The 25,318-nt window shown below is 35.0% G+C and overlaps 1 long non-coding RNA gene and 2 pseudogenes across 1 annotated transcript in view; 1 reads left to right on the top strand and 2 right to left on the bottom strand.

The window, feature by feature from the left end:
- Positions 1-1,177: 1,177 nt before the first annotated feature.
- Positions 1,178-1,741, bottom strand: LOC106973366 (40S ribosomal protein S24-like; annotated as a pseudogene).
- Positions 1,742-8,723: 6,982 nt separating this feature from the next.
- LOC106973357 (60S ribosomal protein L27-like) lies at positions 8,724-9,138 on the top strand (annotated as a pseudogene).
- A 7,108-nt stretch (positions 9,139-16,246) lies between these two features.
- Positions 16,247-25,318, bottom strand: part of LOC128312843 (uncharacterized) — a 161,431-nt gene continuing 152,359 nt past the window's right edge. The window contains exon 4 of the long non-coding RNA XR_008292660.1: positions 16,247-16,364. This is a non-coding gene — a long non-coding RNA (uncharacterized LOC128312843). The remainder of the gene's footprint in view (positions 16,365-25,318) is intronic.

Here is a 25,318-nt window from a genome sequence, read left to right as displayed (position 1 = left end):
ACGGGAAAGAGAAACCATAGCACATTAGAAAAGCTAACTTGACATGGCCTGTTGTATAGCATAAATTTAGGCAATATGTATGTTCTAGGTAGGACATTTTAATCCCATTTTCAGTATAGTTTTGATTTTAAATGCTCAGAGAATATCTTCACTGTCTTCAAAGTAAGGGTCCTTAAATTATGAGGAAAAACAGGTGGCTAAATTACTAATTGGGATGGTTTGAGATCTTCCCCCTTCCATTCAAACTGGAGCGTAGTACAACTTGTGGAAGGTAGAGAATAAAAAGTTTACACTCTGCAAGTTTTGTGATTTCATTTATCTTCCTCACACATGCATTCTGATCATACTGGTCTTTTCTCTTTACTCTCCATTAAGACAAGGGAAATAGCACACACACACAAAATAATTGAAAAATGCAACTTAAACTAATTTTTAGAACACAAGCAAGCATTTTAGCTACTTCTTAAAAAGCCCCACATTAATGAAGAAAGCTGCTAACAGTGAGGGCCAGTCTGTTTGGGGCAATATTGACACATGTATAAATATATCTAGGTTAGGAGGATTGCCTCCAGGATACCATATTACCTTATGTTATCATGTCTCCATAGACTCCTCTTAGTTGTGACAATTTCTGACTTTTCTTGTTTTTGATGGTCTTGAAAGTCTTGAGTAATACTGGCCTGGTATTCTGGAAGATGCTCTTATATTGTTATGTATATGGTGTTGTTTTTTTTTGTTTTTTTTTTTCGTGATTCGATTAGGGTTATAGGTTTTTAGGAGAAACACCTGAGAGGTGAAGTAATATTTTGAACTCATCATATCAAAGGTACATACTATTAATGATCTATACTGTAGATATTTATCACCTGGCTGAAGTAGTGTTAGACTTCTACACTATAAAGTTAGACTTTGATCATTTCCACATGGTACTTGTGAGGAAGAAGTCGGTGTGCACAGCCCAGAATTAAAGAGTGGGTGTTTATATCTTCCACTCAAAGCACAGAGTATCTACATAAATTATTTGGAATTCTTCTGCATCAGAGATTTGTTTCTTCTGTCCCATCAATTTGTTTATTCAATTATGTATGTTTATTAGTATCAACACATGGATATTCATGTATGCCTTGAGGTATTATACCTACTTCATTTTGGTGTTCAAACTGTCCCAACTTTGGTCAGGAACTCTTTCAGGCAACTTCTGTGTCCCTTTGTTTTATGTCCATCAATGCATTTTTTGGAGATCAATGTATTTTTTTAAGTTCTTAGTTGATTAATCATCTCATGACAAATATACACCATCACCACAGATAGTCACTGCAGATTCTTTACTCTTTCTGTTGTCCCATTTCCAGCTCACTTTTTGCCAGCACCAACATTGGTTTTTGCAGTTCCCCTGACTTTCTTCGTTCTGTTCATGGATCCCTTTTGCTGTTTTCTTGACTTCTTTTTCTTCTCATACAGACCCTGTCTTGCAAGTCTATGTTTGGGTTCATTTTTCTTTGCATAATCAAAGGAATCATAAAACATGTCAAAGCCAGTTGTCTTGCCATCACCAAAATGGTTCTGAATCCAAATACAAAGATGACATCTGATGTAGTCTTGTACATTTTGGCTAATTTTTTCCTGAATTTCTGTCTTAGGTACTGTTGACTTTCTGGGATGAAGAACATCAATAACCATCTGCTTCTGCTGATGTATTAGGATGGCCATGAACTTCCTGGATAGCTACTGTGTCATTCATACTGGTGGTCACGCTTATAGCAGCGAGAGAGGACAAGATCAATGTATTTTTAAAATATCTTTATCAAGGAGGGTATGATCTTGCCCCATTTAACATGACAAATCATTACATTTTTAATTTTGATAACCATATTTTATTTGTTTTATAATTTCTCTTCTTTTCTTCATTATTGCTTTTCTCTTGACATGGCATGATTTCTCTGAGGTCCTTCTTAAATCTTTTTTAAACATGCTAGTTTACTGATAACAGCCAAATTACGGAAAGAGCCCAGATATCCATTAAATAATGAATGGATAAAGAAGAAGTGCTATATATATACATATACATATATAATGTAATATTACTCAGCCATAAAAAGATGAAATCTTGCCATTTGCAACGATGTGGATGGAGCTAGAGTGTATTATGCTAAGCTAAATCAGACAGAGAACGACTGATACCATATGATTTCACTCATCTGTGGAATTTAAGAAACAAAACACATGAACATGGGGATGGTGGGGAGAGAGGCAAACCAAGAAACATACTCTTAACTATAGAGAACAAACTAAGGGTTACAAGAGGAGTGGGGATGGGAGGATGGGTTAAATGGGTGATGGGTAATAAGGAGGACAATTGTGATGAGCACTGGGTGTTGTATATAATGTTGAATCACTAGATTCTATACGTGAAATAAATATTGCACTGCATGTTATCTAGCTGGAATGTTTTTATTTAACTTGTAGAAAAAGAATAAGTTTTTATTTAACTTGTAGAAAAATAAAAGAAAAAACAAACATGTTAGTATTTTATTCATTCTAAATTGGTCAATGTATATTAATTATTTGGGCTTTTGTTCCTGCTTTTTTATGGGCTCATTTTCTTGATCTTGTTTTATTTAAATCTTTTAAGATAAGCTCATTGTCATTTTATTCATCCTATGGTTTCATCTTTCATTTGTAAGTGTTTTTCTACAATTTGCTTCCTACAGAGTTCAAGAAACTTCACAAGTCCTTAGTCAGTTTCTATAGTAATTGTTTGCCTGTATATTCCAGTACTGAAGGTATGTTGTAAATTTTGAACCCTGATTATAAAATTCATGTTTCAGATTTAAGGCTTTAATTTCTCTCAAAGGAGTAGTTTTTAAAAGTCAAAGTCACAGGTAGATGACAAACGTCATTGCAATCACTGTAGCTAGAGGTGAGTTGAGAATGTTGGTTGATTTAGTAATTTATTTTTAAGTTGTGGAGCAGCACTTCAGAGTTTGAGGAATGTCACTCCCATTTCCCTTAAGTGAAGACATAAAGTCATTCCATGGTCTCAGTCAATCAGATTCCACAGTTTACAGTACCCATGGTCTTCTTAGGATGTCAGTTTGCTCTTTCCTCTGTAGTTTTGAGTTCCTTCTCTATTTCCAGCACTTGTTATTTCACTTTATTTTTAAGTGAAAGAGTCTGATTGCATTTTTGATGTTTGACTTTTAATATTTTAAGCCCAAGACTTCTTTATAGATCTCTTGCCCAACACCTTAGCAAGCTCATTTAAAAGTCCACAGGCTCCTTCCTTTGGTTCTGGTAGAAAGTTCAAATCCCACAAAATCCAGGACAATGAAGGGGACTCTAAACCTGAAACTGCCCTCTAATCACTATAAAATGCCAAGCCATTTGTCCCTCTAGCTATATTAAGCCATTTTTGTACATTGGTGTAGGTCTGCTTGCTCTCCCAAGAAAACCTTATAATGTGAGTAATAAGTGTTCTTATACCTCTTAGTTCTTGGGTAGCATAATCTATCTCCATATTTGAACTGAATTCTGGATTGGGGGTTAATCTTGCCTTCCTTTGGGCAACCACAAGACACTAACCCAGGTGTAGCACAGGAGCAATTTTTATATTAATTTATATTGTGACAGGGTCCCAAAGGTCATCTCACTATTTTTTGGACATCCATGTACAAACATTTTCAATTTCAATAGTTTTAGAAGGTAAAATAAACAGTGGAGTATATTGCATTTCATCCATTATGTTGATGAAGGGAAAAAAAGATAATATGCCACATAGTTAACATTGTAAAATGAGTACTCTCCTACATTGTTGATAGGATAGTAAATTATTACCCTCCTGGAGCCAATTTGTTAATATTTGAAAGAAGACTTTACAATGAGAAACACAGAAAGGGTAGAGGAAAAATGACTACAACTGGACAAAGGGAAGGAAGTCACTAAGCGCCCAAATATTTTTAAGCTTCTCTTTAACTCTGAAAATAAACTTTCAAAATGATAAAATCAAAAAATATATAAAATCAAAGCAACACTTTTTAGGCACATGTTACACATGTATATCATAATTAGGTCTAATATTGTGTAATTTAAAACTTATTTTAAACTTACCTCCCACCTCCAAACACACATACACACACACACACACACACACACACACACACACACACAGAGAGAGAGAGAGAGAGAGAGAGAGAGAGAGAGAGAGAGAGAGAAGTGGATTCAACATTTTTTTTTAAAGGGTCAGTATTGAAAGAATATATAAGTGTAAAGAAATAGCCTCAGGGAGCCTGGGTGGCTCAGTGGATTAAGCATCTGACTCTTGATTTCAGATCAGGTCATAATCTCATGGCTCATGAATTCAAGCTCCATGTTGGGCTCCATGCTGATAACATGGAGCCTGCTTGGGATTCTCTCTCTTCTTTCTCTCTGCCCCTCCCCTGCTCATTCTGTCTGCCTCAAAATAAATAAACTCAAAAACAGAAACAGAGTCAACATCATTTTTTTAAACTTTTGTACCTCAGCCTTAGAATTATAAAGCTAATCAAGGAAATAAATGTATACTTAGTCCCTGTGACAATACCATCCAAAAGCAGCCTATAATTTTATTCTGTCCACTATAATTTCACATACTGAAGGTAGTGATATAAGATTTTCTTCATTAATCTCAAGGTTTTTTTTAAGAAATGGAATTGCATATTCTTACTTTAATTTAGTTGTGTTGCTAGCCAACTTCTCTGGGAAACAGGCTGTGCTATAGATATTTGTATGCAAGAAGTTTGTTGTTTTCAGGAATAACATCCATGAGAGAGTTAAACACGCACACGCACACGCACACGCACACGAACAGGCCTGGGCAGAGGGACAATAAGAACTGCATGCCACTGCAGCAAAGACCAGTCAGTCCCACTAGAATAAAGATGAATCTCCTTCAGGGTTGTCATGAATGGAGGGAAAAGGAGTAAGCCTTTTAACAGTTCCTCATGTCAACCCACCTTACTTACCATCCCTGTTCTGGACATTCATTGGATGTGGACTACATTTCCAGAAGGATACATAATCTTGGTGAGGTGGCTCTCTAAAACTTAGTGCAATTTTTTTCAGACAGACTCAGCTGTAAGACTACACTTCCAACAGCTGGAGAGATAAGTGCTTTAGTCCTGAGGTGGTTGAGGATTGTTGAACCACTTGGGCTTTTTGCAATACTTTAGGTTTGATATGTTGGAGTTAGAGATATTTGGACTCATTCCAAGTTCAGTCTAAAAGCACTCAAAGCTTTATCAGGCTTATAATACTCCCTGGACCTCAGCTAATCCTTACTGGTGGAAAAAAAGAGATAAAACAATTTTACAGCTGTGTAGGCTTTGAAATGCCTTAAAAGTGATGAGAACAATGTGCAAAGTTCCCCACAATAAAGCCTTTTGCCAATTGAGTTCATATCTGGATATCGCTGAGAAAAGATGCCTGGCAGTATATGGGGATGGTTTCCTTAGAAAAAGGTCACATCAAAAGCAATGCACTTGTTGTGTGTGTATTAGTGACAGATCTATATCCTGAACATAGAGACACAAAATATTATATTTTGAAAGGGGAAGATAGCAAGTGAGTGAAATCTGTTAACAGAATAGAGAAATGACTTCTTCCATGCTTCATAAAGAAAATTGGTCACATACTTGTTTTGCAATCATAAACATATCTAACATGTTTGCTGCAATGTCAAGTACTTATAAATAAGGAACAAAATGATAATTTTAGTTTTAAAGAATGTTTTCATGGGAAATTGAGATTTATAAACAAGGGATTTCTTTGTATTTTCTCTTTTTAAAATGTATATAGTTGAGAAAGACATATCTTTCAGGGTAACAAGATAGTGTACCCATCCAATGAAATTAATGATTTAGTTTCTGCTGCATTCTTTGACAATAAAATTTTTGATTTTAATGTGTGGGCTGATTCACATGCCACTTCTAATGAAAAATATAAAATGTATTGTCGTGATTTTGCACCACCCAGGATAGAGAAACTCTAAGACTTCATTTTTCATTTTATTTCATTGTCTTCTACTCAGGAATATCCAGTGACCTATGTTTGGCAGTTTGTGTAAAATGTATGCATTGGAAATCGGAACATTAGGAAGTTCGTGTAACATCAGTCCATCTTAGTCACCAATATGTGGAAAAAACTAAATTGCATTCTGTCGCAGCTGCCTAAAACGTTGGTAGAGATGGTATCATCAAATTAAGCAGAAGTGTTTTGTGTCTATATAAAACAGTTTAGGGAGGTAAAACAATAGTCACAAGGTGCTCATATGAAATGAATGAATGTGAATGTGTTTAATTAAGTGGTGCAAAATTAGTTCACTTTGAATATAATAGCACTTTAAAATAAAGTTAAAATAAGAATAAGTTTCTCTTCTCACAAGTAAGGAGACAGAAAATAAACAGGATAAGAATACAATTAAAACATAGATAATACGCTTGTGTTTTAAATCTTGCTTTTGATCTTGTATTAATAATTTAACATTTAAGATATTTTTTACTTAAATTACAGAATAAAAGTGAATAAAGAAAAAAAAAATTAAAGGAATTTTAAAGTGCATCACCTCTTAGGATTTAACTTTTTTTTTTAAAGAAAGCATTACTACATATTAGAAGCTATTACACACCTGAATAGATATATTAGAAACAATCTTTGCAGTTCATGGTTATTTTTGAAACATTTATTTATAGGCTGATTTAAGAAGACTTCACTGAAAAATTATTGAGTATTTTCTATGTGCTAGATTCTGTGCTGTTAGAAAAAAAGCCATAATCTCTACCAATGTACTTTTGCCTACATGCATACCATACATTAACTTACGTTAGTTTATGGATACATGTATACTTACACACACATATGCACACACATACTTTATTCTTTTTTAATGTACCTGAAGTCAAATATACTTCTTACATGCAGTGAAATATCTGAAGGCCGAGTGAGTTAGACTTTGGCAGATTTAAAGTGGTAACACAACCATATGCAAGACTGCTTTATATAACAAAAAACATTATACCATTTGTTCCCTGAATTCCTCTTAATTTAACCTACCATTGGTTCCTCTGACATGCGCATTTTGGATTATAGTACTGAGAGTGTTAGTCTCCTATTAAACTTTCCTACATGTTTCTTTGACAACATTGCTCTAATATTCTTATGTAGATAGAACTCATGTTTTTCTTTACTTGACACTTCTTCATTTCCTATGGCTGAAAGTCACAGTGGCATGCCCTTCACATACCATAAGAATAAGATATGTGACTTAGATTTGTGGCTGTAAATCACAATTATTTTTCCAGATCATACAGCCAAGCTCATGTCAATCAAGTAGACAACTTAGCTTCTTGGCCACGGTATTAGGCTCAGGATTGGCCATACCAACCAAATATGTCCACTGAGAAAATTTCAATGTGTTTGATGTATAGTCACTGATAAAGATATGATATTTTAAGCTGCTGATTCATTAAGTCATTGGAATGCTTCTTGGTGTTGCAAACGGGGGTAATTTTCCCCAGGTATTGAGAATCTCTTAGAGAATAAAGTCAACAAACAGGCAAACAAATCTACAGAAAAGATAAAGAACTGATACCTTCTTATGAACTATTGTATCCAAGCATGAAGCTAGTTCTGTTATATGGTCCAATAAAGCCACACTCCCTTTTATTCTTAAGACAGTTTGAGTTCAGTTTCAATGCCTTACAATGGGAAAATGATTCCTAATGAATAAATTTACATCAAGAGAATACTTCAGGACTAGGAAATAGGCTAATCTTTTTAAGATGTGACCAAAAACAAAGCAGACAATGATAATATTTAGAACATTACTTCTATGATATTTATAGGACATCATGATCAAAATGTATTCACATGATTATAATATTCAATAATATGATAATTTACAAGAGTGAGGTAAGTTTGAGTTGAGAGAGTCCTTTGGTGTAAATAACATTTACAAACCTTGTAAAATGTAAATCAGATTATACTGTTTCTCTTCTCAAAATACTCTACTGTAAAGTAAAGCGGAAGACTTTATAGGCTTCAATCCATCCTTCTTATCTGCTTTATTAGGTCCCTGAATAATCTGCACCCGCCCTCTTTCTTATTCTGTTCCAGACACATTGGCCTCCTTACTATTTCTGTAACTCATCAGAAACAAAAACAAACAAGCAAAAAAAAAAAAACCCATGGCTAGAGTTTTTATCCTCACTCTTCTCCTCTTTCTAGAATGCTCTTCTTATAGATATTGACATGACTGACTTCTTAATTATATTTGAGAATTTTACTAAAATGGTAATTTTTAAAGCCTTTCTTGACCATTCAAATTAAATATCATATGTTCACATTTTCTAACTTTCCCTGGTTTATCCCCCAGCACTTATCACTATATAATACTTGATTTAAATTAATATGCATATTGTGGGGTGCCTGGGTGGCTTACTCAGTTGAGCATCTGACTTCAATTCAGGTCATGATCTCACACTCCGTGAATTCAAACCCTGCATTGGGCTCTGTGCTGACAGCTCAGAGCCTGGAGCCCGCTTCAGATTCTGTGCCTCCCCCTCTCTCTGCCCCTCCCTTGATCATGCTCTGTCTCTCTCTGTTTCAAAAATAAATAAAAACATTAAAAAAGTAATATGCATATTGTTTATTGTCTGTCTTTGTGCAGAAGTATATATTATAAGGGTTGGATGGCTGGTGTCAACAAGGGCAAGTTTGTGAAACCTGGGATGGTGGTGATGGTCCCAGCAAAGAGCTACTTCCAAGGCAAAGCAGTCCTTGTGAGGAACATTCGTGATTGCCACCTCAAGCTACCTCTATAACCATGCTCTTGTGTCTGGAATTGACTGCTATCCCTGCAAAGTGATAGCTACCATAGGCAGGAAGAGGCCAAAGCTTGAATCTTTTGTGAAAGTTTATAACTACAATCACCTCATGCCCACAAGGCACCCTGTGGATATCCTCTTGGACAAAACTGTCAGCAATAAGGATGTGTTCAGAAACTCTGCTCTTAAATGTAAAGCCTGAGGAGGGGCTAAGGTCAAGTTCAAGGAGATATACAAGACCTGCAAGAACAAATGGTTCTTCCAGAAGCTGCAGTTGTAGCTCTGTTTTGTTTCAGTCATTACAAAATAAAGGAAAAAAAAAACGTTTAAAGTGTCTATTACATAACTGCTGTTATGTAGACTAACTTTTTTCTTTCCTTGTTTTTTAAATAAGTATATCCTCAGTGCTTGAATTAGTGGTTTAGTAAAATAAGTGTTCAACAAACGTTTGTGAAATAGTGAATGAAAATGAGATTTGAAATCAGAATTCAGCACTCAATACCTGTTATTATGGAACGGTGATATTGGAAAACTAATTTGTCTCTGTGACTTTAGAACTTGGTAATTTGCATAAAAGTAGCCTTACTGTCTTTCTTACAACTTTATTGAGATATTTATTGAGATATAGTATATACAGTCATTTGCACATATTTCAAGTGTATATGTATTTTAAAGTTTATTTATTTTGAGACAGAGAGAAAGTGCAAGCGGGGAAGGGGCAGAGAGAGGCAGAGACAGAATCCTAATCGGGCTCTGCACTGCCAGCACAGAGCCCCATGCAAGGCTCGAACTCACAAACAGTGAGATCATGACCTGAGCCAAGATCAAGAATTGGAGGCTTAACCAACAGACCCACCCTGGTGCCCCTCAAGTGTATATTTTGATAAATTTCTAATGCAATCCTTCCTTCCTCTCCCCACTAGTCCCTTGGCAACCACTAATCTTGTATTTGAGTTTTCATATTCTAGGATTTTATAACAATGTAATAATACATCAAGCATAAATTTTTCTTTCTTCTTCTAATTTCTGAAGAAAACACCAAGAAGTTTCCCAAAATGATGTATCATTTTACATTTCTACCAGCAGTAAATGAGCATTCTACATTCTAAGACAGTTGGTATGGCTAGTCTTTAAAAAAAATTTTTTTAAGTTTATTTATTTTGAAAGAGAGAGAGAGAGAGACAGAGAGAGAGCAAGCAGGATAGGGGCAGAGAGAAAGAGAGAGAATCCCAAGCAGGCTCTGCACTGTCAGCACAGAGCCCGATGCGGGGCTTGAACTCATGAACCATGAGATCATGACCTGAGCTTAAGTTGGACGCTCAACCAACTGAGCCACCCAGGTGCCCAAGTATGGCTAGTCTTTTAATTTTAGGCATTTTAACTGATGTATAGTGGTATCAAATTGTCATTTAGATTTGCATGTCCTAATGACTAATGATGTTGAACATTTTTTTGTGTGTTTGTCAACCATATATTTCCTTCAGTTAAGTGTGTGTTCAAAGCTTTTGCTAATTAAAAACAAAATAATTGTTTTATAATTATTTTTATTTTTTAGTGTTTTGTTTATTTATTTTGAGAGAGAGAGAGAGACAGCATAAGACAGAGAGGACACAGAGAATCCCAAGTCGGCTCCACACTGCTAGTGTGGAGCCCGACATGGGGCTTGATCTCATGAACCATGAGATTATGATGCAAACTGAAATCAAGAATCAGATGCTCAACCAACTGAGCCACCCAGGTGCTCATATAATTACTTTTAAAATTTGTTTTATAACTGTTGTATTTGAGAGTCATTTACATATTCTGGAAATAAGTCCTTTACTAGATACATGTTTTGCAAAGATTTCCTCCTAGTCTATGGCTTTTAATTTAATAGTTTTAATCGTGTGATGAAATTCAATTTATCAACTTGTTGATTTATAATAATGATATTCGTATTGAAGGTAAGGTATTTTGATTAATTCAAGGTCAAATTTAGAAAGTCAATGTAGGGGCGCCTGGGTGGCGCAGTCGGTTAAGCGTCCGACTTCAGCCAGGTCACGATCTCGCGGTCCGTGAGTTCGAGCCCCATGTCAGGCTCTGGGCTGATGGCTCAGAGCCTGGAGCCTGTTTCCGATTCTGTGTCTCCCTCTCTCTCTGCCCCTCCCCCATTCATGCTCTGTCTCTCTCTGTCCCAAAAATAAATAAACGTTGAAAAAAAAAATTTAGAAAGTCAATGTAGAAGGTTGATAGGTGTAGGTTTATATTTAAGTCAGTGATATCCATTTTGAATTACTTCTTAAAAATAGATATAGATATAGATAGATATTTCTGTAGTGTTATTATTGGCATGTGGATATCTAGCACCACATGCTGAAAAATCTCCATAGGGTTGCTTTTGCATCCATGTCAAAAATAAGCCTCCATGTATGTATGGGTATATTTCAGGACTCTATTCTGACCCATTTGAGAATTTGTCTATCTCGACATAATCAAGTTAATGCCATCCTGTCTTGACAATTACTTCTTTACAATAAGTCTTGACATCAGGTGGTGTTACTACTAGAATGTTCTTCTTTTAAAAAAATTGCTTTGCTTATTCTAGATTCTTTGCATTTCTCTATACATTGTAGACTGTAGAATTCTTCCCATGCAATTGCTTAGATCAAGTTTATCTTACGATCAAATCAAGACTTTAGTAGCTTAGCTTATATCATTTATTCATTGATCCACTCAGACTACACATTAAGTACCTACTATGTGGAAGGCACTGTACTGTATGATAGTGTTTATGAACAAACAAAGGTATATCTCTTTACAGTACAGTAGGGCATGTATAATTAAAAAAAATCAAACAAGTTTATAGGGAGTAAACATAGGAATGATAGAAAACTTATAACTTCCAATAATATTTAAAGGAAGCGATAAGATTTTTTTTTGAGGAGGTGATATTTGAGTTGTACTATTAACTCTGACAATAATACCACCACTATTTCTAGGGGGAAAATGTTAAGAATTTCATATGAGTTCATAAAAACCTTTTGGAATGTATTACTTGTTGCATCTGTAAAAATAAATTAAAGAAAACCTCACTTAAAATGGAGTTGGGACCTGAGGGGGAGCTCTGATACATTTCTACTTGCCTTAAGAAGCATACCTCACATTACTCAATGGGAAGATTACTCTGCATATCCCAGCAGCAGGAAGAGAGAATTTCTCTTTGCCCAGGCAACAGTTCAGTCAATGAGAACTCTGTGAAACAGCCCCTTCTAGTTTCCTCCTTTCCCCTATAAGACCGTGCTCCTCTCCTCTGTTTTGGGGATTTGTCTATGGTTCATCATAGTCTCCATATCCAAATTGCAAATCCCCTGCTATTCCAAAGTGAATTCATTTTGCTGGTAAAATAACTGGCTGTTTTGTTTTTTAAGGTCAACAAATCAATATTGCAAAGTGGTATATTGTTAGGATTAGTACATTTTTTGAAATATCTTACTCATTTTATAAGGTGATTTGAGGACTTTAGTAATAGTCCCGGTGTCTTGTCTATTGCACAATTTAATTATGCTATGTTAATTAGGATAAAAAAAATTTACCCTGTTGCTCCCTGGTGAAGTATACAAAAGTCATTTTAAATCAATTCACTCTTAGCCATAAATTTAAAAAGGTCCAAAACGTAATGTGGCTCATGATTATTTGTCATGTTATCTCTGTCATATAAACTTAGGAAAAAATTAAATAATTAGATATGTGAGAAAGTTAATGAAGGTTAATAATTTAAATTTTCATCAAAGTTAAAATTACTAGTTTGTACTGTTTCTGTAAACAAGGGGTCAAAATGAAAATATAGGGTGATTGCTAATTGTAGAAGTAAGTACTTAGGGTATTCATCAGATTGAAAGAGCTGCTATTATCATTGCCATTCAAATAATAATGATGATTGTACAATACTACATATAAATTTAAATCATTTTAAAAAGTGCTTTTTGTGTGACAAAACATTAAGAGCACTGTGAATTGGACTATGGACTGCTGCACTGTAGGCAGAGCAGCCCAGAAAGGAGATGGTTAACAAAAGAAAAGGTGCCTAGTTAACCCTGAGGTTATTTCCCCTATCTATCTCATCCCCTAGGCTAGCTAAGATAAACAGAGGTACTGCCTCCTCTCTGCTGTAAACAACCTTCCTCCCAACTGCCTGGTGCCAGGATTTTGTTTTGTGTTTACCCAAACCCCTAACGAAGAATATCTTCAAGACCCCCTTTCCCTCACATCCACAAGTTAATGTTCACAGATTCATTGTCCCTTTGTGCACGTCCATCTCCATGTTTGTAAGCCTTCTGATCCTAATAAAAACAGGGCAAGGATGCTTATTTGGGGCTCTTGTTTTTTCTTGGACATTAGCCATCTCTCGTCTTTCATCCTGAATCCTGCTCTCTTGCTAAACAACAGAGAAATTTAGACCTAGAGTCTATGACAAAGTATGATTTTTTTTACTTAATTTACAATCAATTTTTGCCTTCTCTTCACTATTCTGACCCCAGGAAGTTGATCTTAATGGATTGAATCTCTGGGGTACGTTTCCCTCTAGCTTCTGGTTGAATTAGCAAAGGGATTCAATAGCAGAAAATTGGATGACGGAGGTGGGAAGATATAGGGATGTTTCTTCACTTTGAGCTTTGGTGATGGACTTGCTGTGATTCCCCCTTTCAGGGTTCCAGCTACCCTTGGATCCAGAGACACCATTTTTATACTTTTATACTTTTTTATACTTTTATACTTTTGGGCCTAGAGAAGTTAATGGCTTCCGGTTGTAGCTTATCTTGGTCTTCTAAATATCTTTGGTTTGTTCCTTTAACCCTTTCCACACTCTGTAAATAATATCTTTTTTAAATTATCTTTATAATTCCAGATTAATATGTTTTTATGACTCTGGTAGGCCCTAACTAATATAATAGTGATTAAAAATATACTAAGTTAACTTATATAATAATAGCATTATCTAGAAAAAAGCTTAATAGGATTGCATATAATGAAATTGATACTACCAAGTTGAAATGAACAGTTTTTATTTTTATAATGCGTTAGATGTGGAAGACAGTTTCATTCATTCTATAAATATAAAGTATATGCCTATGGTGTTCTAGTCTCTGAAGATACCTAGATGAATAAAATACGATCTCTTTACTCACAAGAGAACAGAATATTGTGAAGTTTCCCTCCACACTGTTATATACTTGAGACAAGCAAATTCAGGAATAGAAAAACATTTTTACCGTCATTGTAGTGTGAGCAACATAATCTACCCAAGTATGATAGCAAATCATAATAAATTTCCTAGAGGAGCTGAAATAATTCTAATTTAATATTCTGAGGACATGTCTGGATTTGGCTCATGTGTCTGTATTCCTAAGTAAGCTAGGCTTCTAATTTTAATTTTAATCTTTGTCTAGGGGAGATATATCATTGAAAAAATGACATGTAGATTTAAATAATAAGAGACTTAAAGTAATGTTGTTTATGTGAAGCTCCGCCCTCCATTTTTTATTTGTATGCGACCTTGAAAAGATTGTCAAAACCAAGTCACATAAAAATAGATGGGATATTATGAGACATTAAAATGATATTACCAAATAATATTTAATCATATAGGAAGACTTCATCTCACTCATTTTTAATAGGAGGGCCAAAGAATTAGTACTCACTAAGGATTTTGATGACTCACATGTACAGAGTCTTTGATGTTGAGCAATCTATGCTTATTTTTGTACATGAACTCCTTTTTTCTGATAGCTTTAATTATCAGTTAGTAAGGTGGGCAAACAAACCCAAAAATTAGAATTGAATTTCACCATTCCTTTGATATAAAATTGTTTTAAATGTTTCAAAACATTGAAATACATACATTTCATACATTCCTACAAAGGATGGATCAATAGGTTAACTAATAGCAAGCAATACTTACTTCTATACCTCAGCCCAACACAAACCAAGATATGCTACACAAGAGGAAAATATGTGGACCTTCAAACAAAATTTTAAAAAGAGAAGCCATGGAGAGTGAAGGAATGTTTGTTAAATGAAACTTTCCAGTTCAGACTGAAGAAGGGCTGGATTCTTTAGTGGGGGACAGTTGATGCAAAAGTTTTTGCCTCCTTACTGACATACTTAACAAGGACAAATAGCGGCACCACTCCTGGAACAGATGTGCCAGCACAGCAGTGCCAGGATGGGATGAGAAGCAGGTGAAACCATGCAGGCAGATCTCCCACTGCTGAGTGCCCCTTGCTAACCCCTGTCTTCACTATACTCTGAGGGCTGGACAATGACAATTTTAGGAGTATGTCAGTGCCCAGAGTAGTAGTAGGAACAAGTCAGGCACATCTGCTGAGAAAGTATGAAATAGTCGTGAGGGAAAAGGGACAAGGTGGCTTTTGCCTTGTCATGTCCCAAATCTTTTCTACCCTTGAGCTTTCTGTATTCTCCTGCTTTCTACCACAGCAACCTAGCCACAAAAAAGCCAAAAGAATGGTGAAACTCAATTCTGATTTTTGGATTTGTTTGCCCACCTCACCGGCTGATAATTAAAGCTATCAGAAAAAAGGGAGTTCATGTACAAAAATAAGCATAGATTGCTCAACATCAAAGACTCTAACACATGTGAGTCACCAAAATCCTTGGCAATAACTTGTACTTTGGCCTTTCTATCAAAAATGAGTGAGATGAAAGCTTCAAAAAATTAAGTGTTAGAATCTATCTTAGATTTCTAAAGTTATTTTATATAATAACTTTTGTTATCTTCATATTTATTTTCTGTATAAAGTTTCAACAGCATTAAAAAATATTTATCACAAAAATATTTATCTTAATGCCCCTATATACAAAAATACTTAAAAGTGCTAAAATATGTGCATCCTATTTGCTTACATTACTTTTACACGATTACGGAAAGATGAACAAAGCAAGAACGTTAGCTGAGCTAACACGAAACATTCTTCCGTAATTTCTCAAAATGTACCAACATGATTAGTTCTAATCCTACGTTTTTGAGTGATAATAAACTTCAGGGACTCAGAGCATTATTTTTATACATTTAATCCTTCATTAATAAGTTTTCTAGCTGTACCTGCCCCACTAGCCTGTGAAGTGCTTGTTTTGCATTTCTTTTTGCTGGAGAGTCTCCTTCTCAGCAGTATTTCAGAACTGACAGTTTTGCTTGTGGTGATAAGAGCTTGAAGCCTCAGTGACATGCTGAGTACTCCAGGGTTTCCAAAAAACAAAACAAAACAAAACAAAACAAAACAAAACAAAAAACAAAAAACAAAAAACCAAACCAAGACCCCACACCTCTAAAATCAGAAGAACAGCAAGACTCTCACAAAAAGTAAGTACCGCAGTGAGGTAAAAAAGAAAAAAGCAGCTAAATTAATCATAATCTATTCTTACCTTTGTTAACGACTCAGGATCAGCTATTTTGCATTACAGTCAGCCCTTCCATTAATTTCTGGGTTTTCTTTAATGCTGGGTGACAACCTGTAAGGAGAAAGTTGTTTATTAATGAGGCCTAAATATGTGTAAAACTTCTCTAAAACTGTTTCTAAAGCAGGTTTCTAAATGCCTTGCAATATGCCTAACCAATATGTTTAGGAACAGTTAAATTAGGATGGCAAAAACTAATGAAGGATTAAATGGGCCAGCCATTATCTGCCCCAGCAGCTTGTAGATACAAGTAATCATGAAGAACTTTTTTTTTTTTTTTTGAAAAAAAGGACTTTTTTTTTTTTTTTTTAATGTGAGATTTTCTGGAGAACCAGGAGAGGATTTTTTTTTTTTTTTTTCCCTCCCACAATGATTAAGTACAATCTAGTTTTCTCAGGCCTCCTGACCTGTGTTTAGAGATAGGGTTTCATAATAGGATTAACCAGGATGTCACAGCCTCTTTCCTATAACCTCAGATATAAGAACTACAGTCTCTCAAAATAATCCTATAAATATTTCTGGGGCATCTTACATGTACTCATGAGCATGGCTTCTCCTGTCAGTCATTGATTACCAGTCCAAAAGGCATGAGTCAAGGACAACCTTATCCAACCAATCTCACCTGCTGAACTACAAGCTTCTGAGGTTCTGAGATGTCAAAGCTATTTTCTTTCTTTCTTTCTTTCTTTCTTTCTTTCTTTCTTTCTTTCTTTCTTTCTTTCTTTTTCTCTATCAGATTAAGATCATTATTATTTTCCCTTTGGCTATTAAAAAAAGGATGATTTGTTCATTTTGGCCACTCTGACTGGCGTGAGGTTTCACTCTTATGTGGATCTTGAGAAACTTAACAGAAACCCATGGGGGAGGGGAAGGAAAAAAAAAAAGAGGTTAGAGTGGGAGAGAGCCAAAGCATAAGAGACTGTTAAAAACTGAGAACTGAGGGTTGATGGGGGGTGGGAGGGAGGAGAGGGTGGGTGATAGGTATTGAGGAGGGCACCTTTTGGGATGAGCACTGGGTGTTGTATGGAAACCAATTTGACAATAAATTTCATATATTGAAAAAAAAAGGATGATATGTGCCTATCTATACCTTATTTGTAAAATACATCTCTATACGTTCTGTTCTTTTTTTTTTTTCTTCTATGGTCCTAGAAATTTCTGCAGAATTTCATGAATTTCTGTATCTAATATATGTAAAGGGGATTATGCATTTACAACTTAAGAAGCATTAGCAGCAAATATTACCCACAATTAAGAATACCAGAAAAGCTTACAAAATTATAAAGGTTTAAAAATTATTTACGCATAAATTCTGATTTGAAATATTTTGTTCCTCTTGATGTCATTGTTGATATCTATGTAGTCATAGATCAAACTCAGAGCTCTGCATTAAGACTCTTCATTGTTGATGTACTTAGTTCTATTTCTTCCTTCCACAAATACATTTCATAAAGGCCTCAAGCATGAGTCCAGTGCAGTAGAACAAGCCACTGTCTGGACAACAAACATCATAATTAACTCAGCATCTTCTCTCCCCTGTCAAAGTGTTTTCAGATTCACAATATAACTGGATTTCAGTAAACTTCTTAGCCCTGATATAAATCATATTTGGTGACTTGTACCTTTAGTTTGCCAGGCATATCCAGACCTCACTATCTGCTTACACCTGAACTGTAAATGTGCTATACTAAACAATTTTACCTTTAATTTCAAAGATCAATCAGGTTGGCATATCCCTCTAGAAAATTGTGACTAAATGTGAAACTGGCAGCTTTCACAGATTATCTGATCTTCCATTCCAACTAAATGTTCTTAAAATATGCAATGCAAAAGAGAAGAAATCATGAAAGAATTTATTGGCTTACTCACATTGGACTCATTATTACATTTTTGAGATACTAGGGAAATGTGTACAAGATATTTTAATCAATAACCAGAGCCATCAACTCTCATGGGATGTGGTTTTCATACTCTGAATAAATATCATTGTGTAGTGCTCAATCATATCCCTTTTCTGTATTCACTAGGACCATTATACAGATCAAATTGATCTAAAATGAAAGGCAAGGTCATATTTCAAGAGAAAAGCAGTCACAAAATGGCAATGTAAGATGTTTGGGTGTATGTGGACAGGTTCTTATTTCAGGACATATGGATTTACATAATAATTGCTTTTGTGCTTTTAGTACCATCTACTGGAGCCATGCTTCTGTGGTGAGCTGTCTCTCTTATTGTATCACTTTCCTGTACCAGGTTAGCTAAAGAGGTAAAGGAAGGATAACTATCTCAAGTCCTTTATATAAAGCATAATGATATCATACACAGTAATTTTCTTAACCTTCCTATATGTTTTAATGAAATGATTGAAACAGTGTGCAGAAGACTGATACTCAATTTCTTAAAGATTCCATAATTCAATAAATTTCCTTACAGCTACTGGCAACACTGACATATGAGTTTTAGAAACAATAAATTACTTGTCCTAAGCAGTATCCTGAATGAGTCATTTTGAAAATCTGACTTAGAGAACAAAAGTTACAGCCTTATGACAATGACCCATAGCAATTTGCACAGACACCAGTCAGCTGAAAATCAAGATTAGATTAATTTATTCAGTTGTTAATGAGCTTTGTAACAGAATCCTGTATTAGATTTTTTCTAATGGTGAAGATACATAATAACCCAGATAGATTATCTTCTGTTCCTGCACTATAGTTCACTAATTCATAAATGTGAATTTTAAGGCATTGTGAATCTTTAAGGCATGCACACTTCTATCACTGAATGAAAAACAGTAACTGAGTAATCAAGTTGATCACACAAGTGCTGGAATTTCACACCAAAAAAAAAAAAAAAAGAAAAATTTATAAACAGAACCATTTAACTAAAACTTAAGAAACATCAGTAACAAATGTTTATCTGTAATCAAGTACTCAAAATGTTTAAACTGTCACAATGACAATAGAAATACTATATGCATGCATTTTGTTTGAAAAGCACAGTGGTGTTTTTCTCCTGGACTTGGGGATGGGGAGATATATTTTCAAACCCATGACAGGCAACAGTCAGTCTATAAGAGCATTCTAAATTTCTCCTGAGGCAGTCCACGCTACTATAGAAAGAAGCATGAAGACTATCACCCCAGCTTCCATTTCTTAATCAATGGTAATTTGTTTCTGTTGTCTTTTCTGAATCTAGTATTGCTTAATATTTGATACTATTTGGGCAATTCTAAGACCTCCTTTTTGGTTGTCCAGTTAAAATCTAGAAGAGGCTGTACTTACCCAACATTTACATGTAAGTTGGTATTAGTAAGACCACCCACACATACATCACATCTATTCCACTCTTACAGTCAATTAAAGGTGATACCAAAAGTGAGTATTTCTACATTGTTATTTTTCTATCTGTAAATTTCCCAAGGCAGTTCAGGATGCTGTTGTTACTGACATTTCTACAGTTTCTGTGGAGCTATTCCATTTCACAGCCAGTGAGACTAGTTCAAGTTTCCTTTCTTTACACAGAATTTTCTCCCTCCAATCTGCACTAAAAAGGTATGACTATTACTTTACTGGTCATTGATAACACCAAACAATACAGAACGCTGTGGACTAACATTCATACTAAACATTCCTTTTCATCCTTCAGTGTCCAGAGATAAACTAACTGCCTTAAGTCAACTGATCCACAACTAAGGGAGGTAGGAATTCCTTAGGCATTTTTACCAAAAGATGTTTCAGCAAAATGGCTGACCTCTTTTATACCACAGCCCCTGCTTTCTGGAATTATCTGTCCATCACATTTGTCTCTGAGTGATTCATTTAAGAATGAACAGTTAAAGGGGAGAACATCAGGATGAAGCACAATATTCTCCCACATCTCCAACATGGCTTTTGGCTTAGAATTTGGATCTATTTTCATCTAAAACACCTGGAAAAAGCCAGTTCCTTCATTACCTATGTTATGTCCTTTTCCTCCAAGAGGTTTCAGTTTCATGAGGGAAGTTTTAAGAGGTAATCAAATAATTTTATCAGCTGATTGCTTCCTCATTTGGCTTTAGATTCACATTTCAGCAATTCTCTAAAGCAGAAATCCATGTCATTTGTACTCCATTTGCAAGATATGCCATTGGTAATTTGTTACAGAGCATTTTGCCCATAAAATGGTGGGTAAAACCATGGGTTAAAAAAAAGCACCTGTTTAGGAACCACCTTTTCATCAGAATTTCACAACATCTCTCCATCACTATATTCTACAAAACCTAAAACCTCTAAGTGACAACACAGCTATGGTGGCAAGTTTGAGTTGGTCATCAATTGATACCAATAGGACATAATACCACATTTACTTAGTTTTATAGAAAGATAGAAGGCACAAGATACAGTAAATATGACATCATTATCTCAATATGTTAGGAGCTCAGATATCATCTATTTAAAAAAATTCCTTTATCTACACAAGATACTAAGACTGCCACAGATATTCATTGATCACCTTGACCCAGAAATTCCACATTCTCAATGTCCTGACAATCTTTTATATTATGTTACCTTATAGGGCAAATGTGTGCAAGTGAACACTCGGCTTCAATAAAGGTACAGTGCCCATTTCTATCCCCCTCACTTACACAGTGGAAGATCTTTAAGCTCTTTAGTTGTCAAGGGAACAGTAATGTGGGGAGACAGAACCTGAGTGCATTACAAGGCATGTCTGTGTCAGCCCTATCATGATGTAAATCCTTCACTTTCCCGTTCCTTCTTTTGTTGTTATCATTTTTTCTCAATAGATAATGGGAATTGAAATAGTAGTATATGACACGAAGGTGACTGTATAAATAAAGTTAAATGCTGAAATTGTGATAAAAGAGCTTTAGGGTAACCATTCATATGATATGAGTATATTATACATCTTGTTTAAAATTTTCATCAAATTTTAACACATAGTAAAATATGCTTAATATATTAAAGTAAATTCTCAATGAGCCACAGATCTTTTGACTTTAGTTTAAGAATCACTATTTGATAAGAAGCAATCTGCAGCAAATTCTACTCAATTTTTATCTCTATTGCTAACTCTATTTATCTTTCTCTGTATAATTATGGGGAAGGGAATATACAGTAGAAAAATAATTAGCATTCATTACTTACATTTCATTACATTAGAGATTATTTCTATTTCATCTTTCATGTTAATCAAATAATCAATAATCAACCACTTCTGATTTCTAGCTATACTGCTTGCATTATATCATTTTGTTTTTTATTATACTATCAGCAGAAGGACTGCTTTTCAATTCTATGGGTATGATTATAGCACCAACTGGATAAAATAAACACTATTTTATTGGAATTTAATTAATAACTAAAATTATAATACAATTTTTATGACTTTGAGATTAAGAAGGGAAAAAAAGTCCCTGTTAAAACTAGTTAGAAATGTTTTGACATAAGTTAGTAGAATCAGTGTGCTTAACTTTAAAAAATTTCTATTTTACATAATCATAATTCTGTTGATCATTCCAGAATAGCATAGAAATTTTGTTAAAATTAAAGTGATAATTGCATATTTTAGATAGTTGTCAATTTCTTCCTGGAAAACAGCATTAGAAGCACAATTAAGTAAAATAATCTAGACAGCTTCCATTTTACTGAGATGTGGTGGGAGGAGGAAACTTAGATACAATTTAAGAAACTATGTTAACTTTATATTATAATTGCAGTGAAGAGCAGATATTGGGTTCAGTGACTTAAAGAAATAGTCTAAGTGCAAGAGATAACAAACATACAATCAAAAAAGTACCTCTTTCAACTACACACACACACACACACACACACACACACACACACACACACACTAATTGATAAGATCAATTTGCCTGCTATGGACTGAACTGTGTCCTCCCCCAGGTACACATGTTGAAGCCTAACCCCACTGTGTGATGGTATTTAGAGATGGGACTTTTGGGATGTAAGTTTAAATGAGTTCATGACGGTTGGGCTTTTATGATGAGATTAGTACCTTTATAAAAAGAGATGTAAGAGCTTCTCATCATTATGAGAGGACACTCCCAGAAAACAGCAGTCTATAAAACAGGAAGAGAACTTTGACTAGAAACTGAACTTCTCAACACCTTGATCTTGGTCTTCCCAGCCTCCAGAACTGTGAGAAATGAATTTCTGTTGATTAGATTACCTAGTTAATGGTATTTTGTTATGGCAACTTGAGCAGACTAAAATACTACCCAATTACCCTCTCTTGATAATAACAGCCTAGAATTATCTATCATGTGATCTAAGAAGGGGAGTTATTTTTTCACATGTAATAATCTAGTTGAAATATCATCACTGGGTTATTTTTAATCCAACTTTGTCTTCCAACAAAGCTTTTTGGATATTTGTGTGTACTTTTGGTTTGGTTTTCAAAATGTTTTCCCCCTGAATCCTCTATTTATGTTGATACATTTTGTGAGCAAAATGGTATTACCAAATCATGGTTGAAGAAACAGACACACATAGTTTAAGGGATTCACTTATTTCTAAACAATCATGTAAAGTGGCTTTTAATCAAGGTATCTGACTTTAGTCCTATCTACTATTTTATTATCACTTTAAACATTTTTGGAAATAATGGTCCAAATTATGCCATTCCATACTTCTTAAGAATAAACATAAAATGTCTTCAGCTAAAATAACTATTAAAATAATATGCTAATAACTCAGCCTGGGATACGTTTATACAGTACCCTCATTGCGATGGTCTGAATGTGTCCCTCTAAAAGTATTAACTCCCAAAGATAATGATATTAGGAGGTGGGACTTTTGGGAAAGGATTAAGTTATGATTGCAGAGCCCTCATGAATGGAATAACTTTTCTTAGAAAAAAGGGTTCCATACTTTGGCTATTGTTGATAGTGCTGGTATAAACATTGGGGTGCATGTGCCTCTTCGAAAGAGCACACATGTATCCCTTGGATAAATACCTAGTCGTGCAATTGCGGGGTCGAAGGGTAGTTCTATTTTTAATTTTTTGAGGAACCTCCATACTGTTTTCCAGAGTGGCTGCACCAGCTTGCATTCCCACCAGCAATGCAAAAGAGATCCTCTTTCTCTGCATCCTTGCCAACATCTGTTGTTGCCTGAGTTGTTAATGTTAGCTATTCTGACAGGTGTGAGGTGGTATCTCATTGTGGTTTTGATTTGTATTTCCCTGATGATGAGTGATGTTGAGCATTTTTTCATGTGTCAGTTGGCCATATGGACATCTTCTTTGGAGAAGTGTCTATTCATGTCTTTTGCCCATTTCTTCACTGGATTATTTGGTTTTTGTGTGTTGAGTTTGATAAGTTCTTTATAGATTTTAGATACTAACCCTTTATCTGATATGTCATTTGCAAATATCTTCTCCCATTCTGTCGGTTGCCTTTTAGTTTTGCTGATCATTTCCTTTGCTGTGCAGAAGCTTTTTATTTTGATGAGGTCCCAGTAGTTCATTTTGCTTTTGTTTCCCTTGCCTCTGGAGACGTGTTGAGTAAGAAGTTGCTGTGGCCAAGATCAAAGAAGTTTTTGCCTGCCTTCTCCTCAAGGATGTTGATGGCTTTCTGTCTTACATTGAGGTCTTTCAACCATTTTGAGTTTATTTTTTGTGTATGGTGTAAGAAAGTTGTCCAGGTTCATTCTTTTGCATGTCACTGTCCAGTTTTCCCAGCACCACTTGCTGAAGAGACTGTCTTTATTCCATTGGATATTCTTCCCTGCTTTGTCAAAGATTAGTTGGCCACACATTTGTGGGTCCATTTCTGGGTTCTCTATTCTGTTCCATTGATCTGAGTGTCTGTTCATGTGCCAGTACCATACTGTCTTGATGATTATAGCTTTGTAATACAGCTTGAAGTCCAGGATTGTGATGCCTCCTGCTTTGGTTTTCTTTTTCAAGATCGCTTTGGTTATTCAGGCTCTTTTCTGGTTCCATACAAATTTTAGGATTGTTTGTTCTAGCTCTGTGAAGTATGCTGGTGTTATTTTGATAGGGATTGCATTGAATATGTAAATTGCTTTGGCTAGTATTGACATTTTAATAATATTTGTTCTTCCTATCCAGGAGCATGGGATATTTTTCCATTTTTTTTGTGTCTTCTTCAATTTATTTCATAAGCTTTCTGTAGTTTCCAGTGTATAGATTTTTCACCTCTTTGGTTAGATTTATTCCTAGGTATTTTATAGTTTTTGGTGCAATTGTAAATGGGATCAATTGCTTGATTTCTCTTCTGTTCCTTCATTGTTGGTGTATAGGAATGCATCCTATTTGTGTGCATTGATTTTATACCTGCAACTTTGCTGAATTCATGAATCAGTTCTAGCAGTTTTTTGGTGGAATCTTTTAGGTTTTCCATATAGAGTATCATGTCATCTGCGAAGAGTGAAAGTTTGACCTCCTTTTGGCCAATGTGGATGCCTTTTCTTTGTGTTGTCTGATTGCAGAGGCTCAGACTTCCAATATTATGTTGAATAACAGTGGCGACAGTGGACATCCCTGTCTTGTTCCTGACTTTGGGGGAAAGCTCTCAGTTTTTCCCCATTGAGGATGATATTAGCGTTGGGTCTTTCATATATGGCTTTTATGTTCTCCAGGTATAATCCTTCTATTCCTACTTTCTTGAAGGTTTTTATCAATAAAGGATGCTGTATTTTGTCAAATGTTTTCTCTGCATCTATTGAGAAGATCATGGGGTTCTTGTCCTTTCTTTAACTGATGTGATGAATTACATTGATTGCTTTGTGGACATTGAACCAGCCTGCATTCCAGGTATAAATTCCACTTGGTTGTCGTGAATAATTTTTATTAGTGTATTATTGGATCCAGTTGGCTAATATCTTGTTGAGGATTTTTGCATCCGTGTTCATCAGAGAAATTGGTCTATAGTTCTCCTTTTTAGTGGGGTCTTTGTCTGGTTTTGGAATATATGAGTTTTTTTTTAAGAATTGTTCTTGTTTAAGGAAAAAAGAACAAAT

Source organism: Acinonyx jubatus, chromosome F2 (genome assembly GCF_027475565.1).
Source record: "Acinonyx jubatus isolate Ajub_Pintada_27869175 chromosome F2, VMU_Ajub_asm_v1.0, whole genome shotgun sequence".
Classification (NCBI taxonomy): domain Eukaryota; kingdom Metazoa; phylum Chordata; class Mammalia; order Carnivora; family Felidae; genus Acinonyx; species Acinonyx jubatus.
Note: the sequence above shows the minus strand (reverse complement) of the source record. Positions and strands in the feature narration are given on the sequence as shown.